Source organism: Magallana gigas, chromosome 9 (genome assembly GCF_963853765.1).
Source record: "Magallana gigas chromosome 9, xbMagGiga1.1, whole genome shotgun sequence".
Taxonomy (NCBI): Eukaryota; Metazoa; Mollusca; class Bivalvia; order Ostreida; family Ostreidae; genus Magallana; species Magallana gigas.
In genome coordinates, this window is record NC_088861.1 from 1,702,417 (window position 1) to 1,715,996 (window position 13,580).

The following is a 13,580-nucleotide window of genomic DNA, read 5'->3' on the forward strand; positions in this document are numbered from 1 at the left end:
AATGTAATAGTATGATCGTAAAAGGCATCTATCCTCTTACGCTACACAACACGAATGTCACATTTCCAATATCTCCTTTTGAGATCAACTCACAAACCAAAGGCAACATTCCGAACGAACCAAAAAAAGGAACAACTACAAACCATATATTCTATCTTTGGTGACATTGCATTTTATAAATACAAATAACAAATACCCTGTATATGATACGCAGTAGGCACTATTTTCACAATAGCACTTTTTTCCTGTACAAGTCCTGATTTCTTAATAAATACGCAAGAAGGACTCATTGTTCACTGCAATACTGAATAAGACTTTACTGATTACTATTGATAACAAGGTCCCAAACTCTCATATCTCAAGCTACATTCGCTCCATTTTTGATACCTCATCTGTCGACAAGAAAAACACCATCGACTCCGCCGCTAACACCAATATTTCATTTGATTGACTCAGAAGATATTTACAAGCAACTAACAACTCAAACACATTACAATTTAAAGCAATTCATTCAAAACAAATTAGTCATACGCAGTACGTACTGTTTTCACAATTTGTTCCGTTGAATCCAGGAACACAACTGCAATTGTAGTCATTGAGCAGGTCTGTACAAGTTCCATTGTTTTGACAGGGACCTGGTAAACACTCGTTAATATCTGCAATTTCATAAACATATTTGTTATTCCCAGGGAAACAGAAATCTTTAAAGTTTCGTCCTCATATGTGTCATGTGACATTTGCAACCTCATCGATCGTCACTACCATGATATATTAATCAAACACTGGAGGAGACATCAATATTTGTTTCTCACTCTCCACAGCTAGAATGGTGTGCATTAGCAGTACTTACCGTTTTCGCAGTTTGTTCCATTATATCCAGGAACACAATTGCAGTGGTACTCGTTGATAAGGTCTGTACAGGTTGCGTTGTTTTGACAGGGATCAGGGAAACACTCATCAATATCTGCAATTTCAAGAGTTAAAAAACAAAATCATTGATCGTAATATAAATGAAATATGTTGGTCACCACTGTTTCCATTCGCTATTACATTCGTTCTCATCCTTCAAAACCAAAACCTATTCTTAGTTACAAAATCGTCTCCTCTAATAGCATCTGAGAGTTTGAAATGAAAACACAACAGTCAATCTATCACAGATAACAAACGCTGCTTATCCAAAGAAAGAACACAAAATTAAATCCGGATAAATTAACTCAAATTTCAGGAACGTTTGACATAACATTCTTTACCATTTGTGCGGTTTGATACAATTAATACGTCCATGAATTTACTCCGTTATATTTGAATATAAATTAGACTTCTGCAATGCTGCATCTCGTAGTCTTCAAAATGTAATAGTATGATCGTAAAAGGCATCTATCCTCTTACGCTACACAACACGAATGTCACATTTCCAATATCTCCTTTTGAGATCAACTCACAAACCAAAGGCAACATTCCGAACGAACCAAAAAAAGGAACAACTACAAACCATATATTCTATCTTTGGTGACATTGCATTTTATAAATACAAATAACAAATACCCTGTATATGATACGCAGTAGGCACTATTTTCACAATAGCACTTTTTTCCTGCACAAGTCCTGATTTCTTAATAAATTTGCGAGAAAGACTCATTGTTCACTTCAATACTGAATAAGACTTTACTGATTACTATTGATAACAAGGTCCCAAACTCTCATATCTCAAGCTACATTCGCTCCATCTTTGATACCTCATCTGTCGACAAGAAAAACACCATCGAGTCCGCCGCTAACACCAATATTTCATTTGATTGACTCAGAAGATATTTACAAGCAACTAACAACTCAAACACATTACAATTTAAAGCAATTCATTCAAAACAAATTAGTCATACGCAGTACGTACTGTTTTCACAATTTGTTCCGTTGAATCCAGGAACACAACTGCAATTGTAGTCATTGAGCAGGTCTGTACAAGTTCCATTGTTTTGACAGGGACCTGGTAAACACTCGTTAATATCTGCAATTTCATAAACATATTTGTTATTCCCAGGGAAACAGAAATCTTTAAAGTTTCGTCCTCATATGTGTCATGTGACATTTGCAACCTCATCGATCGTCACTACCATGATATATTAATCAAACACTGGAGGAGACATCAATATTTGTTTCTCACTCTCCACAGCTAGAATGGTGTGCATTAGCAGTACTTACCGTTTTCGCAGTTTGTTCCATTATATCCAGGAACACAATTGCAGTGGTACTCGTTGATAAGGTCTGTACAGGTTGCGTTGTTTTGACAGGGATCAGGGAAACACTCATCAATATCTGCAATTTCAAGAGTTAAAAAACAAAATCATTGATCGTAATATAAATGAAATATGATGGTCACCACTGTTTGCATTCGCTATTACATTCGTTTTCATCCTTCAAAACCAAAACCTATTCTTAGTTACAAAATCGTCTCCTCTAATAGCATCTGAGAGTTTGAAATGAAAACACAACAGTCAATCTATCACAGATAGCGAACGCTGCTTAACCAAAGAAAGAACACAAAAATAAATCCGGATAAATCAACTCAAATTTCAGGAACGTTTGACATAACATTCTTTACCATTTGTGCGGTTTGATACAATTAATACGTCCATGAATTTACTCCGTTATATTTGAATATAAATTAGACTTCTTCAATACTGCATCTCGTAGTCTTCAAAATGTAATAGTATGATCGTAAAAGGCATCTATCCTCTTACGCTACACAACACGAATGTCACATTTCCAATATCTCCTTTTGAGATCAACTCACAAACCAAAGGCAACATTCCGAACGAACCAAAAAAAGGAACAACTACAAACCATATATTCTATCTTTGGTGACATTGCATTTTATAAATACAAATAACAAATACCCTGTATATGATACGCAGTAGGCACTATTTTCACAATAGCACTTTTTTCCTGCACAAGTCCTGATTTCTTAATAAATTCGCGAGAAAGACTCATTGTTCACTTCAATACTGAATAAGACTTTACTGATTACTATTGATAACAAGGTCCCAAACTCTCATATCTCAAGCTACATTCGCTCCATCTTTGATACCTCATCTGTCGACAAGAAAAACACCATCGACTCCGCCGCTAACACCAATATTTCATTTAATTGACTCAGAAGATATTTACAAGCAACTAACAACTCAAACACATTACAATTTAAAGCAATTCATTCAAAACAAATTAGTCATACGCAGTACGTACTGTTTTCACAATTTGTTCCGTTGAATCCAGGAACACAACTGCAATTGTAGTCATTGAGCAGGTCTGTACAAGTTCCATTGTTTTGACAGGGACCTGGTAAACACTCGTTAATATCTGCAATTTCATAAACATATTTGTTATTCCCAGGGAAACAGAAATCTTTAAAGTTTCGTCCTCATATGTGTCATGTGACATTTGCAACCTCATCGATCGTCACTACCATGATATATTAATCAAACACTGGAGGAGACATCAATATTTGTTTCTCACTCTCCACAGCTAGAATGGTGTGCATTAGCAGTACTTACCGTTTTCGCAGTTTGTTCCATTATATCCAGGAACACAATTGCAGTGGTACTCGTTGATAAGGTCTGTACAGGTTGCGTTGTTTTGACAGGGATCAGGGAAACACTCATCAATATCTGCAATTTCAAGAGTTAAAAAACAAAATCATTGATCGTAATATAAATGAAATATGATGGTCACCACTGTTTGCATTCGCTATTACATTCGTTTTCATCCTTCAAAACCAAAACCTATTCTTAGTAACAAAATCGTCTCCTCTAATAGCATCTGAGAGTTTGAAATGAAAACACAACAGTCAATCTATCACAGATAGCGAACGCTGCTTAACCAAAGAAAGAACACAAAAATAAATCCGGATAAATCAACTCAAATTTCAGGAACGTTTGACATAACATTCTTTACCATTTGTGCGGTTTGATACAATTAAAACGTCGATGAATTTACTCCGTTATATTTGAATATAATTTAGACTTCTGCAATGCTGCATCTCGTAGTCTTCAAAATGTAATAGTATGATCGTAAAAGGCATCTATCCTCTTACGCTACACAACACGAATGTCACATTTCCAATATCTCCTTTTGAGATCAACTCACAAACCAAAGGCAACATTCCGAACGAACCAAAAAAAGGAACAACTACAAACCATATATTCTATCTTTGGTGACATTGCATTTTATAAATACAAATAACAAATACCCTGTATATGATACGCAGTAGGCACTATTTTCACAATAGCACTTTTTTCCTGCACAAGTCCTGATTTCTTAATAAATTCGCGAGAAAGACTCATTGTTCACTTCAATACTGAATAAGACTTTACTGATTACTATTCATAACAAGGTCCCAAACTCTCATATCTCAAGCTACATTCGCTCCATCTTTGATACCTCATCTGTCGACAAGAAAAACACCATCGACTCCGCCGCTAACACCAATATTTCATTTGATTGACTCAGAAGATATTTACAAGCAACTAACAACTCAAACACATTACAATTTAAAGCAATTCATTCAAAACAAATTAGTCATACGCAGTACGTACTGTTTTCACAATTTGTTCCGTTGAATCCAGGAACACAACTGCAATTGTAGTCATTGAGCAGGTCTGTACAAGTTCCATTGTTTTGACAGGGACCTGGTAAACACTCGTTAATATCTGCAATTTCATAAACATATTTGTTATTCCCAGGGAAACAGAAATCTTTAAAGTTTCGTCCTCATATGTGTCATGTGACATTTGCAACCTCATCGATCGTCACTACCATGATATATTAATCAAACACTGGAGGAGACATCAATATTTGTTTCTCACTCTCCACAGCTAGAATGGTGTGCATTAGCAGTACTTACCGTTTTCGCAGTTTGTTCCATTATATCCAGGAACACAATTGCAGTGGTACTCGTTGATAAGGTCTGTACAGGTTGCGTTGTTTTGACAGGGATCAGGGAAACACTCATCAATATCTGCAATTTCAAGAGTTAAAAAACAAAATCATTGATCGTAATATAAATGAAATATGTTGGTCACCACTGTTTCCATTCGCTATTACATTCGTTCTCATCCTTCAAAACCAAAACCTATTCTTGGTTACAAAATCGTCTCCTCTAATAGCATCTGAGAGTTTGAAATGAAAACACAACAGTCAATCTATCACAGATAACAAACGCTGCTTAACCAAAGAAAGAACACAAAATTAAATCCGGATAAATTAACTCAAATTTCAGGAACGTTTGACATAACATTCTTTACCATTTGTGCGGTTTGATACAATTAATACGTCCATGAATTTACTCCGTTATATTTGAATATAAATTAGACTTCTGCAATGCTGCATCTCGTAGTCTTCAAAATGTAATAGTATGATCGTAAAAGGCATCTATCCTCTTACGCTACACAACACGAATGTCACATTTCCAATATCTCCTTTTGAGATCAACTCACAAACCAAAGGCAACATTCCGAACGAACCAAAAAAAGGAACAACTACAAACCATATATTCTATCTTTGGTGACATTGCATTTTATAAATACAAATAACAAATACCCTGTATATGATACGCAGTAGGCACTATTTTCACAATAGCACTTTTTTCCTGCACAAGTCCTGATTTCTGAATAAATTAACGAGAAAGACTCATTGTTCACTTCAATACTGAATAAGACTTTACTGATTACTATTCATAACAAGGTCCCAAACTCTCATATCTCAAGCTACATTCGCTCCATCTTTGATACCTCATCTGTCGACAAGAAAAACACCATCGACTCCGCCGCTAACACCAATATTTCATTTGATTGACTCAGAAGATATTTACAAGCAACTAACAACTCAAACACATTACAATTTAAAGCAATTCATTCAAAACAAATTAGTCATACGCAGTACGTACTGTTTTCACAATTTGTTCCGTTGAATCCAGGAACACAACTGCAATTGTAGTCATTGAGCAGGTCTGTACAAGTTCCATTGTTTTGACAGGGACCTGGTAAACACTCGTTAATATCTGCAATTTCATAAACATATTTGTTATTCCCAGGGAAACAGAAATCTTTAAAGTTTCGTCCTCATATGTGTCATGTGACATTTGCAACCTCATCGATCGTCACTACCATGATATATTAATCAAACACTGGAGGAGACATCAATATTTGTTTCTCACTCTCCACAGCTAGAATGGTGTGCATTAGCAGTACTTACCGTTTTCGCAGTTTGTTCCATTATATCCAGGAACACAATTGCAGTGGTACTCGTTGATAAGGTCTGTACAGGTTGCGTTGTTTTGACAGGGATCAGGGAAACACTCATCAATATCTGCAATTTCAAGAGTTAAAAAACAAAATCATTGATCGTAATATAAATGAAATATGATGGTCACCACTGTTTGCATTCGCTATTACATTCGTTTTCATCCTTCAAAACCAAAACCTATTCTTAGTTACAAAATCGTCTCCTCTAATAGCATCTGAGAGTTTGAAATGAAAACACAACAGTCAATCTATCACAGATAGCGAACGCTGCTTATCCAAAGAAAGAACACAAAAATAAATCCGGATAAATCAACTCAAATTTCAGGAACGTTTGACATAACATTCTTTACCATTTGTGCGGTTTGATACAATTAATACGTCCATGAATTTACTCCGTTATATTTGAATATAATTTAGACTTCTTCAATGCTGCATCTCGTAGTCTTCAAAATGTAATAGTATGATCGTAAAAGGCATCTATCCTCTTACGCTACACAACACGAATGTCACATTTCCAATATCTCCTTTTGAGATCAACTCACAAACCAAAGGCAACATTCCGAACGAACCAAAAAAAGGAACAACTACAAACCATATATTCTATCTTTGGTGACATTGCATTTTATAAATACAAATAACAAATACCCTGTATATGATACGCAGTAGGCACTATTTTCACAATAGCACTTTTTTCCTGCACAAGTCCTGATTTCTTAATAAATTCGCGAGAAAGACTCATTGTTCACTTCAATACTGAATAAGACTTTACTGATTACTATTGATAACAAGGTCCCAAACTCTCATACTGTGGAATCATTAATTTTCGTGGGGGCCATTTTTCGTGGATTGCTGAAATTTTATAGGTTCGTGGGGACGTAATTTCGTGTATTTTTTTATACCTACAAAATGAAATATGACTTTATAACCCTAATATATTATTCGTGGAGGATGTTAATTCGTGGATGAGAGGTACCCACGAAATCCACGAAAATTGAGCCACCACGAAATCTAATGATTCCACAGTATCTCAAGCTACATTCGCTCCATCTTTGATACCTCATCTGTCGACAAGAAAAACACCATCGAGTCCGCCGCTAACACCAATATTTCATTTGATTGACTCAGAAGATATTTACAAGCAACTAACAACTCAAACACATTACAATTTAAAGCAATTCATTCAAAACAAATTAGTCATACGCAGTACGTACTGTTTTCACAATTTGTTCCGTTGAATCCAGGAACACAACTGCAATTGTAGTCATTGAGCAGGTCTGTACAAGTTCCATTGTTTTGACAGGGACCTGGTAAACACTCGTTAATATCTGCAATTTCATAAACATATTTGTTATTCCCAGGGAAACAGAAATCTTTAAAGTTTCGTCCTCATATGTGTCATGTGACATTTGCAACCTCATCGATCGTCACTACCATGATATATTAATCAAACACTGGAGGAGACATCAATATTTGTTTCTCACTCTCCACAGCTAGAATGGTGTGCATTAGCAGTACTTACCGTTTTCGCAGTTTGTTCCATTTTATCCAGGAACACAATTGCAGTGGTACTCGTTGATAAGGTCTGTACAGGTTGCGTTGTTTTGACAGAGATCAGGGAAACACTCATCAATATCTGCAATTTCAAGAGTTAAAAAACAAAATCATTGATCGTAATATAAATGAAATATGATGGTCACCACTGTCTGCATTCGCTATTACATTCGTTTTCATCCTTCAAAACCAAAACCTATTCTTAGTTACAAAATCGTCTCCTCTAATAGCATCTGAGAGTTTGAAATGAAAACACAACAGTCAATCTATCACAGATAGCGAACGCTGCTTAACCAAAGAAAGAACACAAAAATAAATCCGGATAAATCAACTCAAATTTCAGGAACGTTTGACATAACATTCTTTACCATTTGTGCGGTTTGATACAATTAATACGTCCATGAATTTACTCCGTTATATTTGAATATAATTTAGACTTCTGCAATGCTGCATCTCGTAGTCTTCAAAATGTAATAGTATGATCGTAAAAGGCATCTATCCTCTTACGCTACACAACACGAATGTCACATTTCCAATATCTCCTTTTGAAATCAACTCACAAACCAAAGGCAACATTCCGAACGAACCAAAAAAAGGAACAACTACAAACCATATATTCTATCTTTGGTGACATTGCATTTTATAAATACAAATAACAAATACCCTGTATATGATACGCAGTAGGCACTATTTTCACAATAGCACTTTTTTCCTGCACAAGTCCTGATTTCTTAATAAATACGCGAGAAAGACTGATTGTTCACTGCAATAGTGAATAAGACTTTACTGATTACTATTGATAACAAGGTCCCAAACTCTCATATCTCAAGCTACATTCGCTCCATCTTTGATACCTCATCTGTCGACAAGAAAAACACCATCGAGTCCGCCGCTAACACCAATATTTCATTTGATTGACTCAGAAGATATTTACAAGCAACTAACAACTCAAACACATTACAATTTAAAGCAATTCATTCAAAACAAATTAGTCATACGCAGTACGTACTGTTTTCACAATTTGTTCCGTTGAATCCAGGAACACAACTGCAATTGTAGTCATTGAGCAGGTCTGTACAAGTTCCATTGTTTTGACAGGGACCTGGTAAACACTCGTTAATATCTGCAATTTCATAAACATATTTGTTATTCCCAGGGAAACAGAAATCTTTAAAGTTTCGTCCTCATATGTGTCATGTGACATTTGCAACCTCATCGATCGTCACTACCATGATATATTAATCAAACACTGGAGGAGACATCAATATTTGTTTCTCACTCTCCACAGCTAGAATGGTGTGCATTAGCAGTACTTACCGTTTTCGCAGTTTGTTCCATTATATCCAGGAACACAATTGCAGTGGTACTCGTTGATAAGGTCTGTACAGGTTGCGTTGTTTTGACAGGGATCAGGGAAACACTCATCAATATCTGCAATTTCAAGAGTTAAAAAACAAAATCATTGATCGTAATAAAAATGAAATATGATGGTCACCACTGTTTCCATTCGCTGTTACATTCGTTTTCATCCTTCAAAACCAAAACCTATTCTTAGTTACAAAATCGTCTCCTCTAATAGCATCTGAGAGTTTGAAATGAAAACACAACAGTCAATCTATCACAGATAGCGAACGCTGCTTAACCAAAGAAAGAACACAAAAATAAATCCGGATAAATCAACTCAAATTTCAGGAACGTTTGACATAACATTCTTTACCATTTGTGCGGTTTGATACAATTAATACGTCCATGAATTTACTCCGTTATATTTGAATATAAATTAGACTTCTGCAATGCTGCATCTCGTAGTCTTCAAAATGTAATAGTATGATCGTAAAAGGCATCTATCTTCTTACGCTACACAACACGAATGTCACATTTCCAATATCTCCTTTTGAGATCAACTCACAAACCAAAGGCAACATTCCGAACGAACCAAAAAAAGGAACAACTACAAACCATATATTCTATCTTTGGTGACATTGCATTTTATAAATACAAATAACAAATACCCTGTATATGATACGCAGTAGGCACTATTTTCACAATAGCACTTTTTTCCTGTACAAGTCCTGATTTTTTAAAAAATACGCAAGAAGGACTCATTGTTCACTGCAATACTGAATAAGACTTTACTGATTACTATTCATAACAAGGTCCCAAACTCTCATATCTCAAGCTACATTCGCTCCATGTTTGATACCTCATCTGTCGACAAGAAAAACACCATCGAGTCCGCCGCTAACACCAATATTTCATTTGATTGACTCAGAAGATATTTACAAGCAACTAACAACTCAAACACATTACAATTTATAGCAATTCATTCAAAACAAATTAGTCATACGCAGTACGTACTGTTTTCACAATTTGTTCCGTTGAATCCAGGAACACAACTGCAATTGTAGTCATTGAGCAGGTCTGTACAAGTTCCATTGTTTTGACAGGGACCTGGTAAACACTCGTTAATATCTGCAATTTCATAAACATATTTGTTATTCCCAGGGAAACAGAAATCTTTAAAGTTTCGTCCTCATATGTGTCATGTGACATTTGCAACCTCATCGATCGTCACTACCATGATATATTAATCAAACACTGGAGGAGACATCAATATTTGTTTCTCACTCTCCACAGCTAGAATGGTGTGCATTAGCAGTACTTACCGTTTTCGCAGTTTGTTCCATTATATCCAGGAACACAATTGCAGTGGTACTCGTTGATAAGGTCTGTACAGGTTGCGTTGTTTTGACAGGGATCAGGGAAACACTCATCAATATCTGCAATTTCAAGAGTTAAAAAACAAAATCATTGATCGTAATATAAATGAAATATGTTGGTCACCACTGTTTGCATTCGCTATTACATTCGTTTTCATCCTTCAAAACCAAAACCTATTCTTAGTTACAAAATCGTCTCCTCTAATAGCATCTGAGAGTTTGAAATGAAAACACAACAGTCAATCTATCACAGATAGCGAACGCTGCTTAACCAAAGAAAGAACACAAAAATAAATCCGGATAAATCAACTCAAATTTCAGGAACGTTTGACATAACATTCTTTACCATTTGTGCGGTTTGATACAATTAATACGTCCATGAATTTACTCCGTTATATTTGAATATAATTTAGACTTCTGCAATGCTGCATCTCGTAGTCTTCAAAATGTAATAGTATGATCGTAAAAGGCATCTATCCTCTTACGCTACACAACACGAATGTCACATTTCCAATATCTCCTTTTGAGATCAACTCACAAACCAAAGGCAACATTCCGAACGAACCAAAAAAAGGAACAACTACAAACCATATATTCTATCTTTGGTGACATTGCATTTTATAAATACAAATAACAAATACCCTGTATATGATACGCAGTAGGCACTATTTTCACAATAGCACTTTTTTCCTGCACAAGTCCTGATTTCTTAATAAATTCGCGAGAAAGACTCATTGTTCACTTCAATACTGAATAAGACTTTACTGATTACTATTCATAACAAGGTCCCAAACTCTCATATCTCAAGCTACATTCGCTCCATGTTTGATACCTCATCTGTCGACAAGAAAAACACCATCGACTCCGCCGCTAACACCAATATTTCATTTGATTGACTCAGAAGATATTTACAAGAAACTAACAACTCAAACACATTACAATTTAAAGCAATTCATTCAAAACAAATTAGTCATACGCAGTACGTACTGTTTTCACAATTTGTTCCGTTGAATCCAGGAACACAACTGCAATTGTAGTCATTGAGCAGGTCTGTACAAGTTCCATTGTTTTGACAGGGACCTGGTAAACACTCGTTAATATCTGCAATTTCATAAACATATTTGTTATTCCCAGGGAAACAGAAATCTTTAAAGTTTCGTCCTCATATGTGTCATGTGACATTTGCAACCTCATCGATCGTCACTACCATGATATATTAATCAAACACTGGAGGAGACATCAATATTTGTTTCTCACTCTCCACAGCTAGAATGGTGTGCATTAGCAGTACTTACCGTTTTCGCAGTTTGTTCCATTATATCCAGGAACACAATTGCAGTGGTACTCGTTGATAAGGTCTGTACAGGTTGCGTTGTTTTGACAGGGATCAGGGAAACACTCATCAATATCTGCAATTTCAAGAGTTAAAAAACAAAATCATTGATCGTAATATAAATGAAATATGTTGGTCACCACTGTTTCCATTCGCTATTACATTCGTTCTCATCCTTCAAAACCAAAACCTATTCTTGGTTACAAAATCGTCTCCTCTAATAGCATCTGAGAGTTTGAAATGAAAACACAACAGTCAATCTATCACAGATAACGAACGCTGCTTATTCAAAGAAAGAACACAAAATTAAATCCGGATAAATTAACTCAAATTTCAGGAACGTTTGACATAACATTCTTTACCATTTGTGCGGTTTGATACAATTAATACGTCCATGAATTTACTCCGTTATATTTGAATATAATTTAGACTTCTGCAATGCTGCATCTCGTAGTCTTCAAAATGTAATAGTATGATCGTAAAAGGCATCTATCCTCTTACGCTACACAACACGAATGTCACATTTCCAATATCTCCTTTTGAGATCAACTCACAAACCAAAGGCAACATTCCGAACGAACCAAAAAAAGGAACAACTACAAACCATATATTCTATCTTTGGTGACATTGCATTTTATAAATACAAATAACAAATACCCTGTATATGATACGCAGTAGGCACTATTTTCACAATAGCACTTTTTTCCTGCACAAGTCCTGATTTCTTAATAAATTCGCGAGAAAGACTCATTGTTCACTTCAATACTGAATAAGACTTTACTGATTACTATTCATAACAAGGTCCCAAACTCTCATATCTCAAGCTACATTCGCTCCATCTTTGATACCTCATCTGTCGACAAGAAAAACACCATCGACTCCGCCGCTAACACCAATATTTCATTTGATTGACTCAGAAGATATTTACAAGCAACTAACAACTCAAACACATTACAATTTATAGCAATTCATTCAAAACAAATTAGTCATACGCAGTACGTACTGTTTTCACAATTTGTTCCGTTGAATCCAGGAACACAACTGCAATTGTAGTCATTGAGCAGGTCTGTACAAGTTCCATTGTTTTGACAGGGACCTGGTAAACACTCGTTAATATCTGCAATTTCATAAACATATTTGTTATTCCCAGGGAAACAGAAATCTTTAAAGTTTCGTCCTCATATGTGTCATGTGACATTTGCAACCTCATCGATCGTCACTACCATGATATATTAATCAAACACTGGAGGAGACATCAATATTTGTTTCTCACTCTCCACAGCTAGAATGGTGTGCATTAGCAGTACTTACCGTTTTCGCAGTTTGTTCCATTATATCCAGGAACACAATTGCAGTGGTACTCGTTGATAAGGTCTGTACAGGTTGCGTTGTTTTGACAGGGATCAGGGAAACACTCATCAATATCTGCAATTTCAAGAGTTAAAAAACAAAATCATTGATCGTAATATAAATGAAATATGTTGGTCACCACTGTTTCCATTCGCTATTACATTCGTTCTCATCCTTCAAAACCAAAACCTATTCTTGGTTACAAAATCGTCTCCTCTAATAGCATCTGAGAGTTTGAAATGAAAACACAACAGTCAATCTATCACAGATAACGAACGCTGCTTATTCAAAGAAAGAACACAAAATTAAATCCGGATAAATTAACTCAAA